The sequence below is a fragment of the Vanacampus margaritifer genome, unplaced genomic scaffold (assembly GCF_051991255.1).
Source record: "Vanacampus margaritifer isolate UIUO_Vmar unplaced genomic scaffold, RoL_Vmar_1.0 HiC_scaffold_21, whole genome shotgun sequence".
NCBI lineage: Eukaryota > Metazoa > Chordata > Actinopteri > Syngnathiformes > Syngnathidae > Vanacampus > Vanacampus margaritifer.
This window is the reverse complement of record NW_027520731.1, coordinates 3,123,428-3,132,325: the sequence shown is the minus strand read 5'-3', so window position 1 is coordinate 3,132,325 and position 8,898 is coordinate 3,123,428.

Here is an 8,898-nt window from a genome sequence, read left to right as displayed (position 1 = left end):
AGGGTTTTACATTAGGGTTAGGGTTTCAAACAAGGGTTTTACATTAGGGTTAGGGTTTCAATCTAGGGTTTTACATTAGGTTTAGGGTTTCAAACTAGGGTTTCAAATTAGGGTTTGGGTTTCAAATTGAGGTTTTACATTAGGATTAGGGTTACAAACTAGGGTTTTACATTAGGGTTAGGGTTACAAATTATGTTTGGGGTTTCAAACTAGGGTTTTACATTAGGGTTAGGGTTTCAAACTAGGGTTTTACATTGGGGTTAGTGCTTCAAACTAGGGTTTAACATTAGGGTTAGGGTTTCAAACTAGGGTTTTACATTATGGTTAGGGTTTCAAACAAGGGTTTACTATTAGGGTTAGGGTTTTTAAACTAGGGTTTCAAATTAGGGTTAGGGTTTCAAACTAGGTTTTTACATTAGGGTAAGGGTTTCAAACTAGGTTTTCAAATTAGGGTTAGGGTTTCAAACTAGGGTTTTATATTAGGGTTAGGGTTTCAAACTAGGGTTTCAAATTAGGGTTAGGGTTTGAAACTAGGGTTTTACATTAGGGTAAGGATTTCAAACAAGGGTTTTACATTAGGGTTAGGGTTTCAAACTAGGGTTTTACATTAGGGTGAGGGTTTCAAACTCGGGTTTCAAATTAGGGTTTGGGTTTCAAACTAGGGTTTTACATTAGGGTTAGGGTTACAAACTAGGGTTTTACATTAGGGTTAGGGTTATAAACTAGGGTTTTACATTAGGGTTAGGGTTTCAAACTAGGGATTTACATTAGGGTTAGGGTTTCAAATTAGGGTTTCAATTTAGGGTAAGGGTTTCAAACTACGGTTTATCATTAGGGTTAGGGTTTCAAACTAGGGTTTTAAATTAGGGTTAGGGTTTCAAACTAGGGATTAACATTAGGGTTAGGTTTTCAAACTAGGGTTTCAATTTAGGGTAAGGGTTTCAAACTAGGGTTTTACATTAGGGTTAGGGTTTCAAAATAGGGTTTTATATTAGGGTTAGGGTTTCAAACTAGGGTTTCAAATCAGGGTTAGGGTTTCAAACAAGGGTTTTACATTAGGGTTAGGGTTTCAAACAAGGGTTTTACATTAGGGTAAGTGTTTCAAAACAGGGGTTAAAAATTAGGGTTAGGGTTTCACACTAGGGTTTTAAATTAGGGTTAGGTTTTCAAACTAGGGTTTTACATTAGGTTTAGGGTTTCAAACAAGGGTTTTACATTAGGGTTAGGGTTTCAAAACAGTCATTTTACATTAGGGTTAGGTTTTCAAACTAGGGTTTTACATTAGGGTTAGGGTTTCAAACTAGGGTTTTGTTTTAGGGTTAGGGTTTCAAACAAGGGTTTTACATTAGGGTTAGGGTTTCAAACTAGGGTTTTACATTAGAGTTAGGGTTACTAACTAGGGTTTTACATTAGGGTTAGGGTTTCAAACTAGGGTTTTACATTAGGGTTAGGGTTTCAAACTATGGTTTTACATTAGGGTTAGGGTTACAAACTAGGGTTTTACATTAGGGTTAGGGTTTCAAACTAGGGTTTTACATTAGGGTTAGGGTTTCAAACTAGGGTTTCTAATTAGGGTTAGGGTTTCAAACTAGGGTTTTACATTAGGGTTAGGGTTTCAAACTAGGGTTTCAAATTAGGGTTAGGGTTTCAAACAAGGGTTTTACATTAGGGTTAGGGTTTCAAACTAGGGTTTTACATTAGGTTTAGGGTTTCAAACTAGGGTTTTACATTAGGGTTAGGGTTACAAACTAGGGTTTTACATTAGGGTTAGGGTTTCAAACTAGGGTTTTACATTAGGGTTAGGGTTTCAAACTAGGGTTTCAATTTATGGTTAGAGTTTCAAACTAGGGTTTATCATTAGGGTTAGGGTTTCAAACTAGGGTTTTACATTAGGGTTAGGGTTTCAAACTAGGGCTTATAATTAGGGTTAGGGTTTCAAACTAGTGTTTTACATTAGGGTTAATGCTTCAAACTAGGGTTTTACATTAGGGTTGGGTTTCAAACTAGGGCTTTACATTTGGGTTAGGGTTACAAACAAGGGTTTTACATTAGGGTTAGGGTCTCAAACTAGGGTTTTGCATTAGGGTTAGGGTTTCAAATTAGGGTTTATCATTAGGGTTAGGGTTTCAAACTAGGGTTTTACATTAGGGTTAGGGTTTCAAACTAGGGTTTTACATTACGGTTAGGGTTTCAAACTAGGGTTTTACATTAGGGTAAGAGTTTCAAACTAGGGTTATAATTTAGGGTTATTGCTTCAAACTAGGGTTTTACATTAGGTTAGGGTTTCAAACTAGGGTTTTACATTAGGGTTAGGGTTTCAAACAAGGGTTTTACATTAGGGTTAGGGTTACAAACTAGGGTTTTACATTAGGGTTAGGGTTTCAAACTAGGGTTTTACATTAGGGTTAGGGTTTCAAACTAGGGTTTCAATTTAGGGTTAGGGTTTCAAACTAGGGTTTTACATTTGGGTTAGGGTTACAAAACAGTCATTTTACATTAGGGTTAGGGTTACAAACTAGGGTTTTACATTAGGGTTAGGGTTACAAACTAGGGTTTTACATTAGGGTTAGGGTTACAAACTAGGGTTTTACATTAGGGTTAGGGTTTCAAACTAGGGATTTACATTAGGGTTAGGGTTTCAAACTAGGGTTTCAATTTAGGGTTAGGGTTTCAAACTAGGGTTCATCATTAGGGTTAGGGTTTCAAACTAGGGTTTTAAATTAGTGTTAGGGTTTCAAACTAGGGTTTAACATTAGGGTTAGGGTTTCAAACTAGGGTTTCAATTTAGGGTAAGGGTTTCAAAGTAGGGTTTTACATTAGGGTTAGGGTTTCAAAATAGGGTTTTATATTAGGGTTAGGGTTTCAAACTAGGGTTTCAAATCAGGGTTAGGGTTTCAAACAAGGGTTTTACATTAGGGTTAGGGTTTCAAACAAGGGTTTTACATTAGGGTTAGGGTTTCAATCTAGGGTTTTACATTAGGTTTAGGGTTTCAAACTAGGGTTTCAAATTAGGGTTTGGGTTTCAAATTGAGGTTTTACATTAGGATTAGGGTTACAAACTAGGGTTTTACATTAGGGTTAGGGTTACAAATTATGTTTGGGGTTTCAAACTAGGGTTTTACATTAGGGTTAGGGTTTCAAACTAGGGTTTTACATTGGGGTTAGTGCTTCAAACTAGGGTTTAACATTAGGGTTAGGGTTTCAAACTAGGGTTTTACATTATGGTTAGGGTTTCAAACAAGGGTTTACTATTAGGGTTAGGGTTTTTAAACTAGGGTTTCAAATTAGGGTTAGGGTTTCAAACTAGGTTTTTACATTAGGGTAAGGGTTTCAAACTAGGTTTTCAAATTAGGGTTAGGGTTTCAAACTAGGGTTTTATATTAGGGTTAGGGTTTCAAACTAGGGTTTCAAATTAGGGTTAGGGTTTGAAACTAGGGTTTTACATTAGGGTAAGGATTTCAAACAAGGGTTTTACATTAGGGTTAGGGTTTCAAAACAGGGGTTTAAAATTAAGGTTAGGGTTTCAAACTAGGGTTTTACATTAGGGTGAGGGTTTCAAACTCGGGTTTCAAATTAGGGTTTGGGTTTCAAACTAGGGTTTTACATTAGGGTTAGGGTTACAAACTAGGGTTTTACATTAGGGTTAGGGTTATAAACTAGGGTTTTACATTAGGGTTAGGGTTTCAAACTAGGGATTTACATTAGGGTTAGGGTTTCAAATTAGGGTTTCAATTTAGGGTAAGGGTTTCAAACTACGGTTCATCATTAGGGTTAGGGTTTCAAACTAGGGTTTTAAATTAGGGTTAGGGTTTCAAACTAGGGATTAACATTAGGGTTAGGGTTTCAAACTAGTGTTTTACATTAGGGTTAATGCTTCAAACTAGGGTTTTACATTAGGGTTGGGTTTCAAACTAGGGCTTTACATTTGGGTTAGGGTTACAAACAAGGGTTTTACATTAGGGTTAGGGTCTCAAACTAGGGTTTTGCATTAGGGTTAGGGTTTCAAATTAGGGTTTATCATTAGGGTTAGGGTTTCAAACTAGGGTTTTACATTAGGGTTAGGGTTTCAAACTAGGGTTTAACATTAGGGTTAGGGTTACAAACTAGGGTTTTACATTACGGTTAGGGTTTCAAACTAGGGTTTTACATTAGGGTAAGAGTTTCAAACTAGGGTTATAATTTAGGGTTAGGGTTACAAACTAGGGTTTTACATTAGGGTTAGGGTTTCAAACTAGGGTTTTACATTAGGGTTAGGGTTTCAAACTATGGTTTTACATTAGGGTTAGGGTTACAAACTAGGGTTTTACATTAGGGTTAGGGTTTCAAACTAGGGTTTTACATTAGGGTTAGGGTTTCAAACTAGGGTTTCTAATTAGGGTTAGGGTTTCAAACTATGGTTTTACATTAGGGTTAGGGTTTCAAACTAGGGTTTCAAATTAGGGTTAGGGTTTCAAACTAGGGTTACAAATTAGGCTTAGGGTTTCATTCTCGGGTTTTGTTTTAGGGTTAGGGTTTCAAACAAGGGTTTTACATTAGGGTTAGGGTTTCAAACTAGGGTTTTACATTAGGTTTAGGGTTTCAAACTAGGGTTTTACATTAGGGTTAGGGTTACAAACTAGGGTTTTACATTAGGGTTAGGGTTTCAAACTAGGGTTTTACATTAGGGTTAGGGTTTCAAACTAGGGTTTCAATTTATGGTTAGAGTTTCAAACTAGGGTTTATCATTAGGGTTAGGGTTTCAAACTAGGGTTTTACATTAGGGTTAGGGTTTCAAACTAGGGCTTATAATTAGGGTTAGGGTTTCAAACTAGTGTTTTACATTAGGGTTAATGCTTCAAACTAGGGTTTTACATTAGGGTTGGGTTTCAAACTAGGGCTTTACATTTGGGTTAGGGTTACAAACAAGGGTTTTACATTAGGGTTAGGGTCTCAAACTAGGGTTTTGCATTAGGGTTAGGGTTTCAAATTAGGGTTTATCATTAGGGTTAGGGTTTCAAACTAGGGTTTTACATTAGGGTTAGGGTTTCAAACTAGGGTTTAACATTAGGGTTAGGGTTACAAACTAGGGTTTTACATTACGGTTAGGGTTTCAAACTAGGGTTTTACATTAGGGTAAGAGTTTCAAACTAGGGTTATAATTTAGGGTTATTGCTTCAAACTAGGGTTTTACATTAGGGTTAGGGTTTCAAACTAGGGTTTTACATTAGGGTTAGGGTTTCAAACAAGGGTTTTACATTAGGGTTAGGGTTACAAACTAGGGTTTTACATTAGGGTTAGGGTTTCAAACTAGGGTTTTACATTAGGGTTAGGGTTTCAAACTAGGGTTTCAATTTAGGGTTAGGGTTTCAAACTAGGGTTTTACATTTGGGTTAGGGTTACAAAACAGTCATTTTACATTAGGGTTAGGGTTACAAACTAGGGTTTTACATTAGGGTTAGGGTTTCAAACTAGGGTTTTACATTAGAATTAGGGTTTCAAACTAGGGTTTCAAATTAGGCTTAGGGTTTCAAACTAGGGTTTTACATTAGGGTTAGGGTTTCAAACAAGGGTTTTACATTAGGGTTAGGGTTTCAAACTAGGGTTTTATATTAGGGTTAGGGTTTCAAACTAGGGTTTTACATTAGGGTTAGGGTTTTAAACTAGGGTTTTACATTAGGTTTAGGGTTTCAAACTAGGGTTTTACATTAGGGTTAGGGTTTCAAACAAGGGTTTTACATTAGGGTTAGGGTTTCAAAACAGTCATTTTACATTAGGGTTAGGGTTACAAACTAGGGTTTTACATTAGGGTTAGGGTTTCAAACTAGGGTTTTACATTAGGGTTAGGGTTTCAAACTAGGGTTTCAAATTAGGGTTAGGGTTTCAAACTAGGGTTTCAAATTAGGCTTAGGGTTTCAATCTCGGGATTTGTTTTAGGGTTAGGGTTTCAAACAAGGGTTTTACATTAGGGTTAGGGTTTCAAACTAGGGTTTTAAATTAGGTTTAGGGTTTCAAACTAGGGTTTTACATTAGGGTTAGGGTTACAAACTAGGGTTTTACATTAGGGTTAGGGTTTCAAACTAGGGTTTTACATTAGGATTAGGGTTTCAAACTAGGTTTTCAATTTATGGTTAGGGTTTCAAACTAGGGTTTATCATTAGGGTTAGAGTTTCAAACTAGGGTTTTACATTAGGGTTAGGGTTTCAAACTAGGGCTTATAATTAGGGTTAGGGTTTCAAACTAGTGTTTTACATTAGGGTTAATGCTTCAAACTAGGGTTTTACATTAGGGTTGGGTTTCAAACTAGGGCTTTACATTTGGGTTAGGGTTACAAACAAGGGTTTTACATTAGGGTTAGGGTTTCAAACTAGGGTTTTGCATTAGGGTTATGGTTTCAAATTAGGGTTTATCATTAGGGTTAGGGTTTCAAACTAGGGTTTTACATTAGGGTTAGGGTTTCAAACTAGGGTTTAACATTAGGGTTAGGGTTACAAACTAGGGTTTTACATTACGGTTAGGGTTTCAAACTAGGGTTTTACATTAGGGTAAGAGTTTCAAACTAGGGTTATAATTTAGGGTTATTGCTTCAAACTAGGGTTTTACATTAGGGTTAGGGTTTCAAACTAGGGTTTTACATTAGGGTTAGGGTTTCAAACAAGGGTTTTACATTAGGGTTAGGGTTACAAACTAGGGTTTTACATTAGGGTTAGGGTTTCAAACTAGGGTTTTACATTAGGGTTAGGGTTTCAAACTAGGGTTTCAATTTAGGGTTAGGGTTTCAAACTAGGGTTTTACATTTGGGTTAGGGTTACAAAACAGTCATTTTACATTAGGGTTAGGGTTACAAACTAGGGTTTTACATTAGGGTTAGGGTTACAAACTAGGGTTTTACATTAGGGTTAGGGTTACAAACTAGGGTTTTACATTAGGGTTAGGGTTTCAAACTAGGGATTTACATTAGGGTTAGGGTTTCAAACTAGGGTTTCAATTTAGGGTTAGGGTTTCAAACTAGGGTTCATCATTAGGGTTAGGGTTTCAAACTAGGGTTTTAAATTAGTGTTAGGGTTTCAAACAAGGGTTTAACATTAGGGTTAGGGTTTCAAACTAGGGTTTCAATTTAGGGTAAGGGTTTCAAAGTAGGGTTTTACATTAGGGTTAGGGTTTCAAAATAGGGTTTTATATTAGGGTTAGGGTTTCAAACTAGGGTTTCAAATCAGGGTTAGGGTTTCAAACAAGGGTTTTACATTAGGGTTAGGGTTTCAAACAAGGGTTTTACATTAGGGTTAGGGTTTCAATCTAGGGTTTTACATTAGGTTTAGGGTTTCAAACTAGGGTTTCAAATTAGGGTTTGGGTTTCAAATTGAGGTTTTACATTAGGATTAGGGTTACAAACTAGGGTTTTACATTAGGGTTAGGGTTACAAATTATGTTTGGGGTTTCAAACTAGGGTTTTACATTAGGGTTAGGGTTTCAAACTAGGGTTTTACATTGGGGTTAGTGCTTCAAACTAGGGTTTAACATTAGGGTTAGGGTTTCAAACTAGGGTTTTACATTATGGTTAGGGTTTCAAACAAGGGTTTACTATTAGGGTTAGGGTTTTTAAACTAGGGTTTCAAATTAGGGTTAGGGTTTCAAACTAGGTTTTTACATTAGGGTAAGGGTTTCAAACTAGGTTTTCAAATTAGGGTTAGGGTTTCAAACTAGGGTTTTATATTAGGGTTAGGGTTTCAAACTAGGGTTTCAAATTAGGGTTAGGGTTTGAAACTAGGGTTTTACATTAGGGTAAGGATTTCAAACAAGGGTTTTACATTAGGGTTAGGGTTTCAAAACAGGGGTTTAAAATTAAGGTTAGGGTTTCAAACTAGGGTTTTACATTAGGGTGAGGGTTTCAAACTCGGGTTTCAAATTAGGGTTTGGGTTTCAAACTAGGGTTTTACATTAGGGTTAGGGTTACAAACTAGGGTTTTACATTAGGGTTAGGGTTATAAACTAGGGTTTTACATTAGGGTTAGGGTTTCAAACTAGGGATTTACATTAGGGTTAGGGTTTCAAATTAGGGTTTCAATTTAGGGTAAGGGTTTCAAACTACGGTTCATCATTAGGGTTAGGGTTTCAAACTAGGGTTTTAAATTAGGGTTAGGGTTTCAAACTAGGGATTAACATTAGGGTTAGGGTTTCAAACTAGGGTTTCAATTTAGGGTAAGGGTTTCAAACTAGGGTTTTACATTAGGGTTAGGGTTTCAAAATAGGGTTTTATATTAGGGTTAGGGTTTCAAACTAGGGTTTCAAATCAGGGTTAGGGTTTCAAACAAGGGTTTTACATTAGGGTTAGGGTTTCAAACAAGGGTTTTACATTAGGGTAAGTGTTTCAAAACAGGGGTTAAAAATTAGGGTTAGGGTTTCACACTAGGGTTTTACATTAGGGTTAGGTTTTCAAACTAGGGTTTTACATTAGGTTTAGGGTTTCAAACAAGGGTTTTACATTAGGGTTAGGGTTTCAAAACAGTCATTTTACATTAGGGTTAGGTTTTCAAACTAGGGTTTTACATTAGGGTTAGGGTTTCAAACTAGGGTTTTGTTTTAGGGTTAGGGTTTCAAACAAGGGTTTTACATTAGGGTTAGGGTTTCAAACTAGGGTTTTACATTAGAGTTAGGGTTACAAACTAGGGTTTTACATTAGAGTTAGGGTTTCAAACTAGGGTTTTACATTAGGGTTAGGGTTTCAAACTATGGTTTTACATTAGGGTTAGGGTTACAAACTAGGGTTTTGCATTAGGGTTAGGGTTTCAAACTAGGGTTTTACATTAGGGTTAGGGTTTCAAACTAGGGTTTCTAATTAGGGTTAGGGTTTCAAACTAGGGTTTTACATTAGGGTTAGGGTTTCAAACTAGGGTTTCAAATTAGGGTTAGGGTTTCAAACTA